Here is a 22,202-nt window from a genome sequence, read left to right as displayed (position 1 = left end):
GTGCGCGCTCAGCGGGCCCTCGGGCGAGGGCGCACCGGGCGGCCGGCGGGCGCTCGCGCGGGCGGGGGCGGCGGACCGCGAGCCCGAGGGCGGCGCGCGGGGGGCGAGTCTCGGCGCGCGGCTCGGCCCGGAGCCTGCGCCCCGGCGGGAGGCGGCGGCGGCGGCGGGGAAGGCGCGCGTGCGCAGGCCCGCGGCGCCTCCCAAGTTGGGAATCCGAGTTGGGCGCAATGGAGGCGCGGGGTCTAGCTGGAGCGGGGGCCCGGTCGCCCTCGGAAACAGTTCCCGCCCGAGGGTCGCCCCCACGCCCGGGGCCGGGGAAGGGAGGGCGGCGGCGGCTCCTCCGGGAAACTTTGGTGGCGGCGAGACCCGGTGACCGGCTCCCCGCCCCCCCCCCCCGCGGGGATGCCGCGCGCCCCGCCCCGATCCCGGCCTGGCGAGGGGCGCGCCCGGCTTCCGCCGCCCGAGGGCGCCCGGGTGTCCGCGGGCCCGGTTCCGCGACCCCCCGACTAGGCAGCGCCCCCGCCCCCGCGGGACCTTCCTCCCCCGCGCCCCCCGAGCGTCCGGGCGCGCCGCCCCCTCCTCCGGCCCGGGCCTGGCTCCTCCTCTCCCAGTGCCGCCGGGGAGGGGTCGAGGCTCGCCCGGAGGAGAGGGGGCGGGGGCGGCGGGGACGCCTGTCTGGGGACGAGTCGCCGCGCCGGGCGGGGAACGGAGGGGTCGCGAGGCGGATTCCGGGATGGGGCGCATCGTGGGGAGGGAGCGGGGACCATCCCCACCCCCGCAGACCCGGTTACAGGCGGACCTGGCGGCGCCGGGCCCTGCGCTCCCGCACAGGCGCCCGAGGGGGGGGGGGCGAAGGAAGGGTGGAGGGGTCCCCTGCCCCCGAAGCCGCCCGGCTGCCCCGCCCGCAGAGCCAGGTCCATTAGCCGTTCCTCGTGACCTCAACACCGCTTCACAGAGGAGGTGACGCCGGGGTTTGGATCTCAGCACCGCGGGGTTTTCTTGTCCAAGCCCCCTGTCCTTTTTGACCTGGCTAAATCCCCTGGTCCCTCGGACACCCCGCCCCCGGCCCTCGCATTCTTCCCGTCCGCCCCGCGTGGCTTAGGGACCCTCCTCTGCATGCCCACAGCCCGCTGCCTTCTGTACGATTGCTCCGCACATGCTGAGTTTTAACCGTGTGGTTACACATACGCCTCCCTCAGGAGACTGTGAGCTCCTAGGAGGCATTTACATTAAAAAAAAAAAAAAAAAAAGCAAACCATTTTAACACCCTTATAGCCCTTAAAGTCTAAAACCCACACCAAACCACCAAACTGGCACATTATTTATTAAAAATCTTTTTTAAGTTGAAAGTGCACTGGACACCAGCTTTAAATTTTAAGGGCTTTAGGAATAAATATTCTATCACCCCATTTAATCCATACTCCATGGGGTTCTCAGAGTGCGGCCTGATGACCACCGGGGCTCTCCAGTAGCCAGCGGGTCTCCGGGAGGTTGTCCCTTTTGCCAGTTTTCTATCACTGTGAGGCACGATGTTTCTTGGTATATTTAACACAAAACAGCGCATCACAATTGATTGAACATGCAGAAGCAGATGTGAGGATCTGGCTCTCTTATAATCAGCTAGATATTAAGGAGATTTACAAAAATACAAAGCAGTGTCACTGCTCTCAGTATTTTTTTGTTTTGGAGCATAGTTCTTTTTTATTAAAAATATATATGTTAAGGGGATCCCGGGTGGCTCAGTGGGTTAAGTGTCCCACCTGGACTCAGGACGTGATCTCACGGTTTGTAGGTTCAGGCCCCGCGTCGGGCTCTGTGCTGACAGCTCAGAGCCAGGAGCCTGCTTTGGATTCTGTGTCTCCTTCTCTCTCTGCCCCTCCCCCGTTTGCACTCTCTCTGTCTCTTTCAAAAATAAATAGACGTTGAAAAGAATGTATGCATGTTAAAATATAATGCATCTGCTTTTGAATTCATCAATATTTGTAAAAACATCAGTTTAAATTTCCAATTACAGTAGCTGTGCACAGATATAACCCATGTAATGAAATCTCTTTAGGGTCTTCAGTAGTTTTTAAGAGTGCCCTTGGAAAAGGGTCTCTGAGACCAGAAAGTTTGAGAACTGCTTCCTCACAGCATCCTAGGAAGTATTCATTATCCTTATTTTTACAAATGAGGAAACGGGGGCACAGAGAAGTCCAATAATTTGCCCAAGGCCCAGCAGCTGGTAGGTGCTCAAACCAGAGGTCAGATCTGTGCGCAGCAAGCCAGTGAGGTGGACATGTGATTATCCCCATCCGAAATCAAGGACAGTGAGAAACAGGGAGTGGCATTAGCTTCTTGTAGCTGATGTAACAAATTGCCACAAACTTGGTAGCTTAAAACAATAGAAACTTATTCTCTGATAGTTCTGGAGGCCAGATGTCTGAAGTCAAGGTGTTGGCAGCATCATGCTCACTCTGAAGGCTCTCCGGAGGACCCTCTCTTGTCTCTCCAGCCTCTGGGATCCTTAGTTTGTAGCCACGTCCCTCCGGACTCTGCCTCTGTCTTCACGTGGTGGGTCCATGCGTGTCTCTCTTCTCTTCTGTGTTTCTTAAAAGAATACCTGTCATTGGATTTAGAGCCCAGCGGCACAGTCCAGGATGAGCTAATCTCAAGATTCTTTATTCAAAATAAGGTCTCCACTTTCAGGATCGGGACATGGAAGTGTCTTCTGGGGCAGGATGGCAGCATTCAACCCACTTCCTTAAGGTCCCACAGCTGGGAGGGATGGAGCCAAACCCAGTGGGTGCCCATGTTGAAGGAAGGAATAAATAATGAATGCCCAGATTGCGGCAGTTTTCCCCTCAAGGAAGCAAAGATGTACTGAGAGTCAACTGGGAGGGAACCAGGATCGAAGAACTGGGGGGAAAGCCTGGGGGGGCTCGGTCGGTTAAGTGACTGACTTCGGCTCAGGTCATGATCTTGTGGTTCGTGGGCTCAAGCCTCGGGCCGGGCCCTGTGCTGACAGCTCGGAGCCTGGAGCCTGCTTGGGATTCTGTGTCTCCCTCTCTCTCTGCCCCTCCCCCACTTGCAGTCTGTCTCTCTCAAAAATAAATAAACGTTAAAAAAAATAAAAAAAGAAGAAGAACGGGAGGGCCAGCCTGCAGCCTGAACTTAAGATCGAAGCAGGAAAGGAGTGGGGAGGGAGGAGGGGAAGCAGAAGTCAGAGATGACCCCAAATGATGAGCCTGAGTGCTTAGTAGAATGGCTACAGTTTTAAGCAAGGAGAGGCAGTCAAGCCTGGTGGTTAAGCTTCCAGAGCCTCTCTGCATTTTAATCCTGGTGTAGGTGCTGACCAGGTGTCTGGCTTCTGGGGCCTCAGCTTCCCACTCTGTGAAATGGGATTACGGAGGGTAATTATGATCGTTAAACAAATCAACATATGTGCTGGCCTCCCCCAGTGCCTCTAAGCTTCTAGCATCATCACCATCATCATTAAAGGTATCTGGAGGAGATGTCTAGTCTGAGTGTAGATAGAGATGTCTAGCTGACAGCTGGAAATGGAGACCTGAAACTCAGGACCAGAGCGGTGATAAGAGCTATATTGACATTCATTTATTCAATAGGTATTTAGCTCTTAATGTATGCCAGGGACTATGCTAACTCTGTGAGATGTGATGATATGAGAGAGACAGGATTGCTGCTCTTGTAGGAAACAGATAGGAAACATGTGAAACCAAAAATAAACTAATTTCAGATGGAGCAAGAGACGGTTGAAAAAGGGGAGGAGAATCAAGAAATCAGTGTGTCCCAGAAACTAGGTGTGTTAGCACAATTTGATTCGAAAAAGAGCCCCACACACTGTATTTTTCAGCTATGAATATTTTATAACAACTCTCTTTTTAAAATTTTAGTGTTTATTTTTTGAGAGAGGGAGAGCCAGTGTGTGAGCGGAGGAGGGGCAGAGAGAGACACACACACACAGAATCCAGAGCAGGCTCGATACTCCGAGATGTCAGCACAGAGCCTGTTGCAGGGCTCGAACTCATGAACTGCGAGATCATGACGAGAGCTGAAGTCAGACACTTAACCAACTGAGCCACCCAGGCGCCCCATAATAGCTTTTCTTTAATGCCTATTTATTTATTTTTGAGAGAGAAAGAGAGAGTGGGGGAGGGGCATACGAGGGGTAGAGAGACTCCCAAGCTTCTCTGAGCCATCAATGCAGAGCCCAGTGTGGGGCTCGATCTCACCAACCGTGGGATCATGACCTGAGGTGAAACCAAGAGTTGGACACTTAAACAGTTGAGCCATGCAGGCGCCCCTCAACTATGAATATTTTATTTTATTTTTTAATATTTTTATTTATTTCTAGGAGAGAGAGAGACAGCGTGAGCAGGGGAGGGTCAGAGAGAGAGGGAGACACAGACTGTGAAACAGGCTCCAGGCTCTGAGCTGGCAGTCAGCACAGAGCCCGACGCGGGGCTCGAACCCACAAACCGCGAGATCATGACCTGAGCGAAAGTCGGACGCTTAACCGACTAAGCCACCCAGGCGCCCCTGAAATTTATTTCTTGATGAAACAGGATTGTCTGTCATCCAAATAGACATGCTGTGTGGATTTTGCTACTTTCACCACCATAAAATCCTTTAACATGTGTGTTCCTGATTCTTTAAAATTTTTTTTTTTAATGTTTTATTTATTTCTAGGAGAGAGAGAGAGACAACGTGAGCAGGGGAGGGTCAGAGAGAGAGGGAGTCACAGACTGAAACAGGCTCCAGGCTCTGAGCTGGCAGTCAGCACAGAGCCCGACGCGGGGCTCGAACCCACAAACCGTGAGATCATGACCGAAGCGAAAGTCGGACGCTTAACCGACTAAGCCACCCAGGCGCCCCGTGTTCCTGATTCTTTAGACTGGTAGTTGGATCAACAGGTTTGATCTGATTTGGGTTCAATTTATTCACTAGTGGTGTGTTGCGCATTTCTTTTTGCTTTTTCGTGGAAGGGGCAAGATTCATTTTTACATGTTTTTTAAGATATAAATCACATGCGGTAATGTTCACCTTTTTGATTCAGTGGTTCTTAGTATATTTACGAGGCTTGTAGCCATCACCCATCCCCACCCTCTAATTTCAGAACATTTTCTTTTTTTCTTTAAGACAAAATTTTTTTTCATGTCTTTATTTTATTTTGAGAGACAGAGACAGAGAGCAAGCAGGGGAGGGACAGAGAGAGGAGACACGGAATTGGAAGCAGGCTCCAGGCTCCGAGCGGTCAGCACAGAGCCCGACGTGGGGCTCGAACCCACCTACTGCGAGATCATGACCTGAGCCCTACTGACTGAGCTACCCAGGTGCCCCCAGAACATTTTCAACAACCTCTCCCCAAAACCTTGTACCCATTAGCAGTCTCTCTCCATCCTCTCCTGCCCCCAGCCCCTGGCAAACACTCTTCTGCTTTCTGGGTCCCTGGATGTGTCTATCTGAGCATTTCATATACCGGGTGGCCTTTTGTGCCGGGCTTCTTCCACTCAGCATAATGTTTTTAAGGTTTATCCATGCGGTGGCACCACGTAATTCCTCTTCATTGCCTAATAATCTCCCATTGTATGGATGGACTACATTCTGTTTATCCATCCATCCACAGACTTTTGGATTGTTTCTAGCTTCCCTGCAGTTTTTCCAGGGCTGAGGCACTAATTTCCTTCTGGAAGCTCAGATCGCTTGGTAGACATGTTTCCTCCTCACAGAACTCCTTGTTTCCAGGCTCCAGAAGAGGCTCCAGAAGAGGAAGGAAAAGGGGAGGGGGCTTTATCCAGCCAGAAGCTCACAGCCGTTGGTACTTACTTGTGCAGGTGAGGCAGGCAGTCCCCGTGAGCCCCAGCCTGCTTTCTGTCCACGGACTTACTTATTCTGTACATTTCAGATGAGCGGAATTACACGCTCTGCGAGGGAAGAGGAGAGAGCCGCGAGCCGTGTGTGTGAGGCCCAGGGGAAGGAAGCGCTGCGTTTGTGTGTGAGTCAGCACACTGACAGGGCACTGCTTGGGGCGAGATGGGGAACCGTGTGAAGTGAAGTTGAAGACGGGGGCAGAGATTGACTGTGGGGTCAAGTTCGTATATGACGTAGGAGGGAGGATGGTATGTGGCATCTGACAAGTCACTGAATCTTTGTCTTACGTTTTTCATCTGTAAAATGGGAATAATCTCAGTGGAGATTAAATGCGTTAAAATGTGTAAAATGTTTAGAACAGAGGGTGGCACACAGTAGGAGCTACATGAATGTTAGCTGTTGCTGTTCTTGTCGTGTGAGTGGGGTTACTATTACATGTGCTGTTGTTGTTGCCATGGAAGCATCCCGTTTGGAGCGATGACATCATGAAACGAACGCTGACTTCTGACTGTGACATGAGGGGCTATTAGAAGAATTAGGGATTAGGGCAGCCCCTCAATTCTACCTCCAAAATCTCTCCCAAACTGGTCCACTCTGCCCCACCTCCCTGCTACCACCCTGGCCCCGCATACTGTCCCTTCCCCTTCTGGAAGAAGCCCACCGTGGGCTTCTCACTGATTTGTCCTTCATCTCTTCTTCCTACTAATCTGTTTTCTGTGCAGCAGAAATTTTGCACAGCCAGTGGTTTTGATAAGCACATGCGTTTTATCTCTCCCGGGTCGATGCCAGGTTACAATAAAACGCAGAGCCCTTACTGTGGCCGACACAGACTTGCATAGTCTGGTCTGTGTCTCCTTCTCTGGCTTCGTCTCACACCTAAGCACCAGCCACCTGCTATTTTTTGGGTCTTCCGTGTGCCGCGGTGCCCCTCCAAACTCAAATCCCTGGTGAGAGCATCCACACGAAGGACCTGGTGTGACAGCTCGTGCCTGCGATCAGGGAGAGAGCAAGAATTTAGCTTTTTCAGCTACCGTAGGAGGAACAGAATTCCGCTTTCACCTGGAGTCACACGGAGATGGACGGCCCTGCCCGAGCTGAATGGCTGGGAAACGGGGTGGGGGTGGGGGAACGGTTTCAGGTCACTCTAGGGCCCTTTCCTCTGACCACCTGTTCAGGACCCAACTCCCCTCTCAATAACTCGGAATGTAGTAAAAATGATGGGCTTGTTGTACAATCTGTGAATAAAGTGATAGAATGTTGGGCGCCTGGGTGGCTCAGTCCATTGAGCGTCTGACTTGATTTCAGCTCAGCTCATGATCTCACGGTTTGTGAGTCTGAGCCCCCCGGGCAGGCTCTGCACTGACAGCTCAGAGCCTGCCTGGGATTTTCTCTCTTCCCCCTTCTCTGCAACCTCCCTTGCTGGCACGCTCTCTCTCTGTCTCTCAAAAATAAATAAATAAACTTAAAAAAAAAAAAAGAAGAAATCCTACACCCCAAGGTGATGGTATCAGGAGATATTATTAGTGCCCTTATAAAAGAGCCCTCCAGGGGCGCCTGGGTGGCTCAGTTGGTTAAGCGTCTGACTTTGGCTCAGGTCATGATCTCACGGTTTGTGGGTTCGAGCCCCACATCAGGCTCTGTGCTGACAGCTCAGAGCCTGGGGCCTGTTTCAGATTCTGTGTCTCCCTTTCTCTCTGACACAACCCTGCTCATGCTGTCTCCTTCTCTCTCTCTCTCTCAGAAATAAATAAAACATTAAAAAATTAAAAATAAAATAAAATAAAAGGGCCTCCGCGCTCTCTTGCCTTGTGAGGACTCAGCAAGAAGGTGGCATCTATGTGCCAGGGAACCTGGTTCTTGCCTCACACCACGTATGCAGTGTCTTAATCTTGGACTTCCAGACTTCAGAACTGTGAGAAATACATTTCTGTTGTTTGTAAAGAACCCAGTCTGTGGTATTTTTGTCATAACAACCCAAGCTGACTAAGACAGGCTACTATTTTCTGAGCATTCTTATTTTTCGGGAGTCCAAGGGGTCTCCCACACAGCTCTGCCTTTGCCCTGTGCCTTGAGCTCCATCCCAAAGGACTGACAACCCGAAATAGCCTCACAGCCCCTTTCCACCTCCCCACCCCCCGACTTCCTACGGTTGCTGTTCTGGTTTCTCAGCCGCCCCTCTCCTCCTCCTCCTCCTCCTTTGACAGACTTGAGATGATCATGGACAATTCTGATGTCGCCATCGCATCTAAGCACTGACAACGTCACGTGAGACTCATGGCCTGTTCTGCATTGATTCTGCTTGGTAGTCGACCTCCCTTCAAGGACACTGTGCAGGAGATTCCACTCAGGCTCCCCAAATCCATCTCGGAAAACAGGATGATCAAACCCTAGCAACGAGATTCTTTACAGTGCATTGAGCACACGCTCTCTGAATGTCAATGCCTGTTTCCACCTGAAGGGAGGTTGCCCGGAAATGCTAGTCTGTGTCGATTTTCTCTCATGTTGCAATGATCTGGTAAAAGCTTGTCTGGTTTGAGAGTCCCATCCACTTCAGTGCTTGGGCTCTTTTTTTTTTAAATGTTTTATTTATTTCTAGGAGAGCGAGACAGCGTGAGCAGGGGAGGGTCAGAGAGAGAGGGAGTCACAGACTGAAACAGGCTCTAGGCTCTGAGCTGGCAGTCAGCACAGAGCCCGACNCAGGCTCTAGGCTCTGAGCTGGCAGTCAGCACAGAGCCCGACGCGGGGCTCGAACCCACGAACCGCAAGATCATGACCTAAGCGAAAGTCGGACGCTTAACCGACTAAGCCACCCAGGCGCCCCAAGTGCCTGGGCTCTTAATTAAAGAAAATGTTGAATGAAAAAATATTAGCAAAGCAGAAAAGCACCTCCTTGCCTTTGTATGGGTTCCTTAGAAATGGGGCTTGAGGCAAAGTTTATGAGCTAATGCTTTATTGGAGGGTGCGGTACCAGGAATTCAAGAGTGAGGGAAGAGAAGAAAGGCAGAAAAGGAGAGAGAGCAGATTCAAGGTCGAATAATACCGAGGTTGGCCCAGCATCACAAGAACACTTGACTGCTTGCTCTGTCTTCTGGGATGTCCCTGGGCAGAGGCTGAATCTCAGCTTCCGTCCATCACAGAGCGTGGGACTAGGCGAGTGGGGTTGGGGGTACATGGGGGAAGTGAGCCATTCACCTGCCCGTCTCTCTTGAGTTCTTCCCTTGGGGCATTAACCTGCCCCTATTGCCAAGCTGACCCCCTATAATCAGGTGGGTCCTGGGTGCTGAGGCGACCGCAGCCTCTGCCGCTGTGGGCATCTGAGGCCATCTGAATGCTGGGAGCTCAGGGACTGTGGCACTGTGGGCACTGTGGGCACTGTGGATGGCTTTGCAACCACGGGCACAGCGTGAGCAGGGGCTGATGCTGTTGGTGCTGGGAAACAGGCGAATATCCCGGGTGGGACGAACAGCTTCTGGGTCTGCCACCCCCGTGGTTCCGCCACTGACAAAATTATGTACCTAGTAAACTTCCCCCCATTCCATTCTATTCCAGGTAACTACAGTTGACGCCTTGCTCCATGCTCTTCCGGATTTTTTCTCCCCGAGAAGACGCACATTATATTTTTCTAAACACACATTTACTTTTATTAGTTTTTCTTCCCAACGTGCATTTACTTTATTTTTTTTTTTTAATTTTTATGTTTTTTCTTATTGAGACAGAGAGAAACAGAGCATGAGTGGGGGAGGGGCAGAGAGAGAGGGAGACATAGAATCCAAAGAAGGCTCCAAGAATCCCCACAAAGCCCAAGGTTGGGATTGAACCCACGGACTGTGAGATCATGACCTGAGCTGAAGTCGGACGCCCAACCGACTGAGCCACGCAGGCGCCCCAGTAGCTCCTTTTTATTACTGGCCAGTAGCCCACCGTACGGCCACACTACATTTGTTTATCCATTCACCTGTTGGTGGGCCTTTCAGTCATTTCCAGTTTTTGCCTCATTCAAATACTATGTCTGTTCATGTGCAAGTCTTTCTGGACCTGTGTGTTCCTTTCTTTGGGGTAAACATCTAGAAGTGTGCTATCTGGGCTGCGATAAGTGTACGTTTAACTTTTCAAGAAACGTGCTTGGGGCGCGTGGGTGGCTGAGTTGGTTAAGCATCTAACTTCGGCTCAGATCATGATCTCACATCAGGCTCTGTGCTGACAGCTCGGAGCCTGGAGCTGCTTCAGATTCTCTGTCTCCCTCTCTCTCTGCCCCTCCCCTACTCTTGCTCTGTTTCTCTCCGTCTCAAAAGTAAATAAACATTAAAAAAAAGAGAACTCATCACCCTTTTCCCAAATGGTCGTGCCGTTTTACGTTCCCACTGGGCAGTGATGAAACAGAACAGGCTGAGCCTCTGTTACGAATGTCCCTGGGGGATTCTGCAGCTCACCCAAGTTCAGAACCACTGGCTTAAAGAACGATGGATTGGGGTCCAATCCAGCGCAAGTGGGTCTGTGCACTTGACTGGCTCTGCAAGAGGAAATACCATAACAGATGGCCAGAGCGGAGGGTGGGGTCCCCAGGGAAGCATACGCTGTGTGGACTCAATTCTGGATGATGCTGGGAGCCACTGTCGGGTTTTTGAGCAGAAGCATGACATGATTTTGTAGCTTAGGAAACTGAAGCTCAGAAAGGTGAATGAACTTGCCATCGGGTCACACAGGAAGTGGCTGAGCTGAGATTCAAGCCTGGTCTGTCCACAGCCAGAGCACGTGTTATTGACCTCTGTGTTCCTTTGAGCTGTCTTTGGTATCAAGTAAATACATAAACAGCAGATGTTTGGAAGTGGAAGCTGTCTGCCAACGACCACCGGGACACACTAGTAGTTGAGCCAGTTGGATTTATTACTCATTGCAGCGCAGGAGACCGTCCACCGTGCAGAGCTGTGGGGGCATCTCAGTAAAGGAAGTCAGGCTGTTAGAAGGAACTGATTATAGGACTCGGGCTTGGGTTGGGTGATTCTGGGTAGAGTTTAAGAATGTCGGAGTTTTGCTCTGGAGTGGTGCTGGTAGGAAGCAGGGATAATTCTAGGACTGGGCTCTTAAATCTTATTTATTTATTTATAAGAGAGAGAGAGAGTGCGCACAAGCAGGTGAGAGGGGTAGAGGGAGAGAGACAATCAATTCGACTCCACGACCCTGGGATCATGACCTGAGCCCAAACCAAGAGCTGGACACTCAACCCCCTGAGCCACGCATGCGCCCTGGGGCTCTCAAATCTTACCCAGACAGAGGACGGGCTAGAGCCAGGCTGAGGCTGTAATTGGTAAAGAAGCAGCCATTGCTTCTGTTAACTAAGAAGGGGAGATGTTTGGTATTTCGTGGCCTGGATCGTGTCCGTGGCCTGTCTTGTTTTATTGTGGTTCTAAGGTGGACTTGTCTGATGTTGATGTTCTGTGAAATTGTTATTTTCAGCGGGAGAACACAGGGCCCAGCTGCCAGTACCGGGCCAGCTCCTGGACATTAGGCGCTGCTCTCCTCTCCCTCAAAGCCTCGACAGGTGTTTGACACTCATGGTGGAAATCCGGTCTAGGGAAAAACTAGCTTTGGGACATGATCCTATCATGAAGACACAGCTTCTGGCTGCCCTTTTCGCCATCTCATTCAGCTGTGCTGGCCCAGCTGTTTCTCGACCATATCTCGGAGGGCTGAAAACTTCCCCTGCGTGCTTGTTTTATTTTTTTTTAAGTTTATTTGTTTATTTTGAGAGAGAGTGTGTGTGAGAGAGACAGCACAAGCCAGTAGGGGCAAAGAGAGAGGAAGAGAGAGAATCCCAGGCAGGCTCTGAGATGTCAGTGCAGAGCCCGATGTGGGGCTTGATCCCAAGAATGGTGAGATCATGACCTGAGCCAAAGTCAAGAGCCAGATGGTTCACCAAATGAGCCACCCAGGTGCCCCTGTTTTCTTTTATTTATTTAATTTTTAAAAATTTTTAAAAATGTTTATTTATTTTTGAGAAACAGAGACAGAGCATGAGCGGGGGGTGGGGGTGGGGAGGCAGAGAGAGAGAGGGAGACACAGAATCTTAAACAGGCTCCAGGCTCCGAGCTGTCAGCACAGAGCCCGACGTGGGGCTCGAACCCACGAACCATGAGATCATGACCTGAGTCAAAATCGGACGCTCAATTGACTGAGCCACCCAGGTGCCCCTGTTTTAAATAACTTTATTGAAATATAGTTCACATATCATAAAATCCACACATTTAAAGGTACAATTCAGTGATTTTCAGTATATTCACAGATACATGCTACCATCATCCTGTCTAGTTCCAGAACGTTTTCACTGTTCTAACAGAAAGCCTATTAGCAGTGACTCCCCGTTTCCTCCCTACTCGGCATCACAGCCCGAGGAAACCTCTGATCTCCTCTCTGTCTCTAAGGATTTACCTACTGCGAGCATTACGTAACTGGAATCACATCATATCTGGTCTCCTGTGACCGACTTCCTTCACGAAGCAAAATGTCTTCCAGGTCCAAGTGCATTATGGTGTGTGGATCACTGCTTCTTCCTTTTTGTGACTGGACCATATTCCATTGTATGGACAGACCACCTTTTGCTTATCCATTCATTAATCGAGGAACTTTCGAGTTATTTCCTCCTTCTTGTTGTGCGGTGGTGAAAACATTACTTTCCTCTGAAACCTGAATCACTTCAGAGCAACCTGTATCTCCTCACAGAACTTCTTGTTTCTGGGAGATGAACCAGACTCCAGGAGAGCGGGACGGAAAAGGGCAAAGGGCAAAGGGCTTCATCCAGTAGGGAAGCTCACAGCCACTGAGTGCCTTCTGTCTCCCGGGAGGGGCGCTGGGAGTGCAAAGATAACTTAAGGCAGAAGTCCCTGGGGCGCCTGGGTGGCTTAGTCGGTTAAGCATCCGACTTTCGCTTAGGTCATGATCTCGCGGTTCGTGGGTTCGAGCCCCGCGTCGGGCTCTGTGCTGACTGCCAGCTCAGGGCCTGGAGCCTGTTTCGGAGTCTGTGTCTCCCTCTCTCTCTGACCCTTCCCTGCTCATGCTGTCTCTCTCTCGCGCCTAGAAATAAATAAAACATTAAAAAAAAAAAAGAAAAAAAAGAAGTCCCTGCCCCGAGGGGCTCACAGTGCAGTGACTGGAGAGGGCACAAGTACTGTTTCTCACGCTAGGATCCGTCCCGTGTTTCTGGTCTACTTCGGGGTAACCACCCCTCCCCCCGCTCCCTGGTTCCTGGGAAAGAGAAGCCCAGTCTTGACCGACCTGCATTATCCAACCCGTGGGCCTAGTGGCTGTCTCAGGAATTGCCATTGACTTCAGACAGTCCAGTGAGATTCCGTGACACTTTTCCTGGACCTCTTTTTTTTTTTAATGTTTATTTTTGAGAGAGAGAGAGAGATAGGGAGAGCATGGGTGAGGAGGAGCAGAGAGAGAGAGGGAGACACAGACTCTGAAGCAGGTTCCAGGCTCTGAGCTGTCAGCACAGAGCCCGATGTGGGGCTCGAACCCACGAACCGTGAAATCATGACCTGAGCCGAAGTTGGATGCCTCACCGACTGAGCCACCTGGGTGCTCCCCCTGGACCTCTTAGAAAAGGTAATTTTTCATTTGGTTCGCTGTTTTTCCCGTGGGTTGATGCAAAAATTGGCTGGAAGCCTGGGGCTGCTGGTGGCCATCTCGCAGTGGTCTGGGGACAGCCAGCCGGAGCCAGGAGGTGACAGAAGGAAAGCAGGGCTCAGACTTGGGAGAGCAAACCGCGTCCTGGTGATGTAACTTGAGCGACTGGACCAAGCGCCGGCTGATGTTTTGCTACCTTTACACTTTTCAGCTGCGCAAACTCTTCATCTTTAAAAATTAGAAAACTTTTCGGGGCGCCTGGGTGGCTCAGTCAGTAAAGTGTCCCCGACTCTTGATTTTGGCTCAGGTCGTGATTTCGCGGTCCTGAGAGCAAGCCCCGAGTCAGACTCTGCTGACAGTGCAGAGCCTGCTTGGGATTGTCTGTCTCCCTCTCTCTGCCCTTCCCCCCCGCTGTGCACACTCCCTCTCTCACTCAAAAGAAATAAATACACATTAAAAAAAGAATTAAAAATTATTCGTGATAATCGTTGCACAACCTGTGAATATAATTAAAACCACTGGATGGTACACTTTAAATGGCTCAGTTGTGTGGCATGTAAATTATACTCCAATACTGAAGAATAACACCAGGTAAGGGCGGTGATGGAAACACACAGGAATGGTATGAGACCCAGGAAAAGACCCAGGCTCGCTCCGCCTGCAGAGCAGACTGCACACAGCCTTCCTGAGATGTTACTCCATTTTACAGGTGAGGAAGCAAAGACACTCCCAGAAAGGAGTTGAGTATGAACCTCTTAATGAGCGACAGGGCTAAGAATTCTATTTCTAGGGGCGCCTCCTTGCCTCAGTCTGTAGAGCACGTGACTCTTGATCTTGGGGTTGTAAGTATGAGCTCCACCATGTTGGGTGTAGAGACTACTTAAAAATAAAACCTAAAGGAAAAAGAAAATTTCTAGCCCACAGTCTTTCCTTAGGTACCGTCAAAATGTCTAAACCATGCCGCTAATTAATTGACCTCAATTATTTTAAAGCATTTACAGCATCGAGCCTGCGTATCATGAGCGTCTCCAAATAGACATGAGGAAAATCTCTGTAGTTCTAAGGCCTCATGTTTCGGATTTCCAGAGCTTGTCAAAAACCACTCCACATTTCAAAGTGGCTTACGTGAAAAAGTTATGTAAATACGAAATCTGGGATGTGAACGTCAGGCATAGCTGGATCCGGGGGCTGACTGATAGCAATAGCATCAGATTTCTATTCTCGGCTCCTCTGCTTGGGATTTGCATAATGTGGACGTCACTTTCATGCAGGCTGTCCACGCGTGGTGGCAAAGCTGGTCTCCAGGGCCTCTAGGGTTAAATCCTGCCCATAGCTTCAGAAAGTTCAATGACTTATCATTGCATGTCATTGGCTCTGCTTGGGCCACAGACCCATCCCTGGACCAATCCCTGTGTTTATGGACATGAAAAGTGCTGATCGATCAAGCATAGAGCCAGAGGGTGGGGATAGTCTACCGAGTGGTGTTGGATAAGAAAGGAGGTAAAGGAATCCTCAGTGGACAAGTGAGGTGCTCTTACAGAGGGGAGAATGGATGTTGAATAGACCAAATAAATAAATAAATAAATAAATAAATAAACTGATGTTTAGTTTGGGAAGTCGGTAGTGGTAGTACTCCCTCACACTGTAGAAATGTAGTCATGTAATAGCGTTGATATTAAAAATGTTCTCTTTTGAATACTTCAATCTCATTTTTATGGTCTGGACTATCCTTTCGTTTTCACTTAATTTCCCAAATCTTTAAGTATTATTCTTCCTCACCACTGGATCCTGTCGTCAAGAATGTCCCCCCTTCTGTTCTCTGGTAGCATTTTCTATGTGGCTTCCCCTCTTCACCTCTAATTAATTACTTCCAGGTATTGTTCCCATGTGCTCACGGAGCCTATCACAGGGGCTCAGGGTCATGTGACCAAGCCTTCACATTCCCTGGCAGACTCCAATTTACACATTTCCTTTTCTCTTTGTTTCTTTCTCTCTTTCACTTTCTCTCTCTCTCTTTCTTTCTTTCTCCATGCCCAACGTGGGGCTCCAACTTACAACCCCAGAATCAGAAGTCACATGCTCTACTGACTGAGCCAGCCAGGTGCCCCTAGAGTTTTCATTTTTACAGATGTTAACTTTACATTTGTTTTATAATTCAGGACAGGAGTTTGTATCAGTCAGAAAACAGAACCCATTCTAGATCTTTCCAACAAGAAGTTTTGGGGTTTTTTTAAAGATTTTATTTTTAAGTAATCTCTACACCAAATGTGGGGGTCGAATTCACATCCCAAGATCAAGAGTTGCCTGCTGTACTGACTGAGCCAGCCAGGGGCCACTCCAGTGGATGGTTTTAATGTTGGAAATTGGTTAAACATATGCATTAGTTCTCTGCTGCTGTGCATCAAGACACCCCAAAATTTAGTGGCTTAAAACAACAATCATCAGGGGCGCCTGGGTGGCTTAGTCGGTTAGGCGTCCGACTTTCGCTTGGGTCATGATCTCGCGGTTCGTGGGTTCGAGCCCCGCGTCGGGCTCTGTGCTGACTGCCGGCTCGGAGCCTGGAGCCTGTTCCAGTCTGTGTCTCCCTCTCTCTCTGACCCTCCCCTGTTCACGCTGTCTCTCTCTCTCTCCTAGAAATGAATAAAACATTAAAAAAAAAAAAACAAAACAAAACAACAATCATCATTATCTTTCATAGTTTCTGCAGATCTGGGATTTGGGAACAGCTCGGCTGAGCAGTTCTGATGCAGGGTCTCTGACGAGGTTGTGGTCAAGATGTTGGCAATGGCTGCTCTCATCTGAGGGCTTCACTGGGGCCGGAGGCACCACTTCCAGATGGGGCGCTTGATGGCTGCTGGCGGGAGGCATGTAGGTCCCTCCCAGAGTGGCTTGAGCGTCCTTATGACATGAGGACTGGTTTCCTCAGAGGAAGTGAGTCAGGAGAACAGGGTAGGGGCGCCTGGGTGGCTCAGTGAGTTGAGCTCTTGATTTCAGCTCAGGTCATGATCCCAGGGTCGTGGGATCAAGCCCTGCGTCAGGCTCTGTGCTCAATGTGGAGTCTGCTTAATATTCCCTCTTTCTCTCTATCTGCTCCACTGCCCATCTTCCCCTCTGGCCCTCTCCCCAGCTCATGTGTGCACACATACTCTCTCCTTCTCTCAAAACAAAAATAGAACAAGGTAGAATCTACAGTACCTTTTATGACTTAGCATCAGAAGTTATACACACTGTCACATCTGCCACATTCTCCTAGACAGCGATGAGTCACAAAGTCAGGAGAGGAGATTTAGGCTCCACCCGTTGAAGGGAGGGGGGTCAAAGAGTTTGAAGATATGTTTTGAAATCGTCACAACAGGTGATGATAGAGCTGAGGAGCCAAGCAAGGGATGGTGGGACGAGCCACAGATGAGCAATGGCAGAAGGACATTACCCAGTTAGGACTGGAGGGGTTAAAGGGAAGTGCGGAATTACCAGAGTCCAGGAGCCAGGACCACCCAGCAGAAAGTGGAACTTCCGAGGGGCTGGAGACTTGAAGATAAGCAGAGTCGCTTGGGAGACAGATGCTGTGGCTTCTTCCTTCCTCCACCTTCCAACCTTCTGTCAGTGTTTGCAACTGGCCCAACTTACCAGGAAGCAGGCTGCAAGGGAGCCTGGGAGATGTAGTTCCCTGTGATTCCGGGGTGAGCGGAGAGGACTGCTTGGGTCTGAGATCAAATGCGCAGAAGCCTAACACGGAGCTCCCTCCCCTCTCCCCCCTCAACAGCTGATCTGATTAGGTGGTGATATTGTGGTTATTTTTATCTTCAATTCTGATTATTTCAATATATTCAAAGTGTTCTCAATGAAGTGACATTTCATTTTATTTTTAAAAACATTTTTAAATGTTTTTTTTGTTTTGTTTTGTTTTTGTTTTATTTCTGAGAGAGAGACAATGTGAGCAGGGGAAGGTCAGAGAGAGAGGGAGGCATTGAATCTGAAACAGGCTCCAGGCTGTGAGCTAGCTGTCAGCACAGAGCCCGACACGGGGCTTGAACCCATGAACCGTGAGATCATGACCTGAGCTGAAGTCAGACGCTTAACCGACTGAGCCACCCAGGCGCCCCTAAAGTGACATTTTAAAACTGAAAATGAAAAAAAAGTACTAATGAAAGAAAATCCCTTAGTCTCCTTTACTGTTCCCTAATTTTATTTTTTAAATTTATTTTTATTTATTTCTGAGAGAGAGAGAGAGAGAGAGAGAGAGCGAGCGAGCGAGCAAGTAGGAGAGGGACAGAAAGAGAGGGAGACACAGAATCGGAAGACAGGCTCCAGGCTCTGAGCTGTCAACACAGAGGCCGACGCACGAACCGTGAGATCATGACCTGAGCCGAAGCCGGATGCTTAACCGACTGAGCCCCCCAGGGACCCTTACCCCTCCCTAATTTTAAAACAGACTTTCGTGGGACCAGAAGGGAAACGGAGTGTTCATACCCAGAAAGCAGAAAGCTGATCTAGCCTTTCTGTGGAAACAGCCTTTTGTTATTTGGTTTAAAACTGGCCAGCGTTTGAGAACTGATGGATACAACTGATGTTAAGCCCCTCTTCAATTTCTACTCTGGCTTCCCAGTCCCTGGCTCAACAAGTTTCTGATTCCAAGCAGAAAGAATTTATTTTGTCTGCTCTGGGTATATACCCCAGAGAATTGAAAACCTACGTCCATCCACAAGTGTGTGTGTGTCAACATTCACAGTAGGCATTATTCCCCCGAGCCCAAAAGTGGAGACTCAAATGTCCATCAAATGACAAACAAAATGTGGTTCGTGGATACAATGCAGTATTATTTATTATTCAGCGCTTTTTTCTCCCTGGCTGCTTGGAGCTCAGCCACCGCTGTGAATGACACAGTGACTATCCGGGCCAGAAAGTTCATGACTGACTGACTGACTGACTGCTTTACGGAAACAAGTGGTCATAGACGTTCTTCACTCTGGAAAGAGAACTGTACCTACGACATTCAGGAAAAACTAGCCAAAACGTATAAGACCACATCAGATGTCATCTTTGTATTCGGATTCAGAATGAATTTTGGTAGTGTTGTTGCAGGATCATTGAGAGGGGCAGTCAAAAAAGAATTCTTGAGACGTTTTGCAGGGAACTTAGTTTAAGTTTATTTAAGCAGCAAGGAGACAGGAGCCTTGGGCAGAAAAACCTGCACTTTTGCTGTATGAAGCTGGTGCTTCTATGCTTAGTGCTCAAGGGGGAGGGGACGTACAGGGACTAGCGGGTCACACATCTTCTTTGAATTTCTACTCGTAAAACTACTTTTGCAAGATTTCTCTGGTGTTATCATTCAGCTCGATATGAACTATCAATGAGATGTACAGGCCGTCACGAGACCCTTTAAGAGTGTAGCAAGCAGCACTTATTTGATGCTTATCAAAACCACGCAGGCTATAGGTCACCCTTCTGGGCTAAAGGTGTACATTTTTCTGCTTTTGTCCCTCACCAGTGGCAAGACAACTGGCTTTGGCATGATTTATGATTTCTTGGGTTATGCAAAGAAAAATCAAGCCAAACAGACTTGCAAGAGATGGCCTGTATGAGAACAAGAAGACCTCAAGAAAATGACGAAAGGAATGCAAGAACAGAATGAAGTCGGTGCTGGCGAACAGTGACGTGGAGACTGAACAACAGAAGGAATAAGAATTCTGGGGTGCTCGGGCAGCTCAGGCAATTAAGCATCTGACTTCGGCTCAGGGCATGATCTCACGGTTCGTGGGTTCGAGCCCCGCGTGGGGCTCTGTGCTGACGGCTCAGAGCCTGGAGCCTGCTTCAGATTCTGTGTCTCCCTCTCTCTTTCTCTGCCCCTCCCCTGCTCACGCTATGTCTGCCTGTCTCTCTCAAAAAGAAACATTAAAGAAATTTTTTTAAAAAGGAGTAAAGATTCTGCAGTGACTTTATCTGTGGCGATTGTGCAGATTTTTCATCAGAGGGTTAATAACTTAAGAACTTCTATGTGGAGGGGCGCCTGGGTGGCTTAGTCGGTTAAGCATCCGACTTTCGCTCAGGTCATGATCTCGTGGTTCGTGGGTTCGAGCCCCGCGTCGGGCTATGTGCTGACTGCCAGCTCAGAGCCTGGAGCCTATTTCAGAGTCTGTATCTCCCTCTCTCCCTCTGACCCTCCCCTGCTCATGCTGTCTCTCTCTCTCTCTCCTAGAAATAAATTAAAAAAAAAAAAAAAAAAAAAGAACTTCTATGTGGAAAAAAACAGGGTGATTTCATGGCATGGGAATTATATCTCTATTCCTCAATAAAGCTGGAAAGAAGGGAATAAAGAAGAGAGGACTCATTTTCTGTTGCACCTCACTGATTGCTGAGAACCCTCTGGTAGGTTCTGGGCCAGACCTCAGTTGAGAGGTTCATTCATCATTCATCATATATTACTAAGTACCCACTATGAGCCATCTGTTTGTTGTGTTGAATACAGTTACGCACACACACACCAGGCTGTGCCGAGGACCATGAAAGTGTACATTTACAGTGGGTGGGCCTGGCAAGTCCTGAGAACCCATCTTCAGATCCCGAAATAATGGTGAAAGACACTTGATGAGTCATCTATGGCAATGCCGCAACCTGTACAAAGAAGAAACGATGCCAAGTAGTGCATAAGCGATTCGTTTACGGTACTGTGATTGGAGTTACTTTTGTCTCTTTTCTGATGTTTAGACAGCACAGTTTAATCACTTTTATAATATAAAAAAAATAAATTCACAGATGATTTCTGGCTGCATTTTTGGTTTGGCCACCACCGTGTTTTCAAACACTGGCATTAACTGTATTTCGATATAGCATCTGTGCTCCAATTCGCCACACTCCTCCCTACTCCCTATTGCCTTAAGCTGGTGCCATCTCTCATTCACGTAAACTGCCTGATCCCTGAAGGCCTTTGAATTTGGGTCCTCTGATTTACATAATAAAATCTCCACAATATACAATTCAGGACGGTCCACCGAGATGATAAATGTCCACACTTTGAGTCCCTGATAAGTGGAGTTAGAATATTTAATCAGTTTGAAAATGAAAGTTAAAGTATTTAATTTCTAGACAACACCAGAATTGTTCTTGGCACTTTTCTAGAGTTCGGTTGCTTGGGAAGTCAAAAACCTGTCTCAACACTTAAATTCATTAAAAATATTTTTTTTTAGTGTTTATTTATTTTTAAAGGAGAGACAGACAGAACATGAGCAGGGGAGGGGGAAAGAAAGAGGGAGACACAGAATCCGAAATGGGCTCGAGGCTCTGAGATGTCAGCATAGAGCCTGACACGGGGCTCGAACTCATGAACTGCAAGATCATGCCCTGAGCCCAAGCTGGTCACTTAACTGACTGAGCCACCCAGGCGTACCAGTTTAATTCATTTTAATAGGAAACTGCTGTAGGTATTATAAGCGGGAAGAGATTTAATACAGCGAAATAAAGGCATATGAGTGGGTTAGTGAGGCTGGAGGGACAGGCTCTGGGCTCTCAGAACTCACTACAGAACTGACGTGGCAGTACAAGCAGGGCCTTCGCCACAGTCCGGAGAGGGGGGAGTCAGGACATTACTAGCGCCCTGGAGTTCAGCCACACACTGTCATTCACAGCAAGGAAGCTCAGCACCTGTGTCTGGACACCTGAAGCCGGGACACTGGATATTGAGCCACTACTGCCCCCTATTGCCTGATGGTCTTTCAAGAAATAATCTTAAAAACCACAAACAAACCACAACAAACAAAAACAAAAACAAAGAAAGAAAAAGAAAAAGGAAAAAAATCCCTCAAATTTGCACAGCACATTCATATACAGGGATGTAATCTGATCCTCATAGTAACTTTACTAGATGCACAAGGCACATGGTGCACGTGGTGACATCCCCCTTTTACAGGTGAGGAAACTGAAGCTCAAAGTTGATGGAACATGGGGCACCCGCGTGGTTCAGTTGGTTAAGCGTCCGACTTCGGCTCAGGTCATGATCTCACGGTTTGTGGGTTTGAGCCCCGCATCGGGCTCTGTGCTGTCAGCTCAGAGCCTGGAGCCTGCTTTGGATTTCGTGTCGCCCTCTCTCTCTCTGCCCCTTCCTCCACTCATGCTCTGTCTCTCTGTCTCAAAAAATGAATAAACATTGAAAAAATTTTCTAAAAAGTTGATAGAACATAATGAAGGTCACCTAGCTGCAAAACTGGAGTAATCAGCCAGGTCTCCCCATCGCCAGGCAATGTCAATGAGCTCCACTAAATGGCAAGAATGGGCTCTTCTGTGGCCCTGCGGTAGGCTCTGGGAGCGCAGTATGCACATGCCAAGACTGTGCCTCAGGGGTGACCCAGGCTGGTACATAACCATAGGCCGTGGCACAAATCTGCATCTCCGACACAGAGGACGGGGCTGCTATGTGGCAGAGGTTATGTCTAGGGACATTTGAGAGAAGGAAAGAGGCAACATTTGAGTTGGGTTTTGAGGGGTGAGTAGAAGTATGTCTGGAAGCGAAGTGCAGGAAATTACCCTGGCAGCTCGCAGGGGTGAGGGGGCATGGCGTGGGAGTAACTCCTGGGGAACTGAGACAAATCCTCCTCTAATTTTGGAGGATTTGAACCAGGTAAAAAATATTTTCGTAGTTGAAGTATTATATACATACAGTAAAATAAGGTGCATTAGTCTTTTTTGTTTATTATTATTTTTAATGTTTATTTATG

The sequence above is a fragment of the Hyaena hyaena genome, unplaced genomic scaffold (assembly GCF_003009895.1).
Source record: "Hyaena hyaena isolate Hyena2069 unplaced genomic scaffold, ASM300989v1 scaffold_0, whole genome shotgun sequence".
Taxonomy (NCBI): domain Eukaryota; kingdom Metazoa; phylum Chordata; class Mammalia; order Carnivora; family Hyaenidae; genus Hyaena; species Hyaena hyaena.
This window is presented reverse-complemented; position numbering follows the sequence as displayed.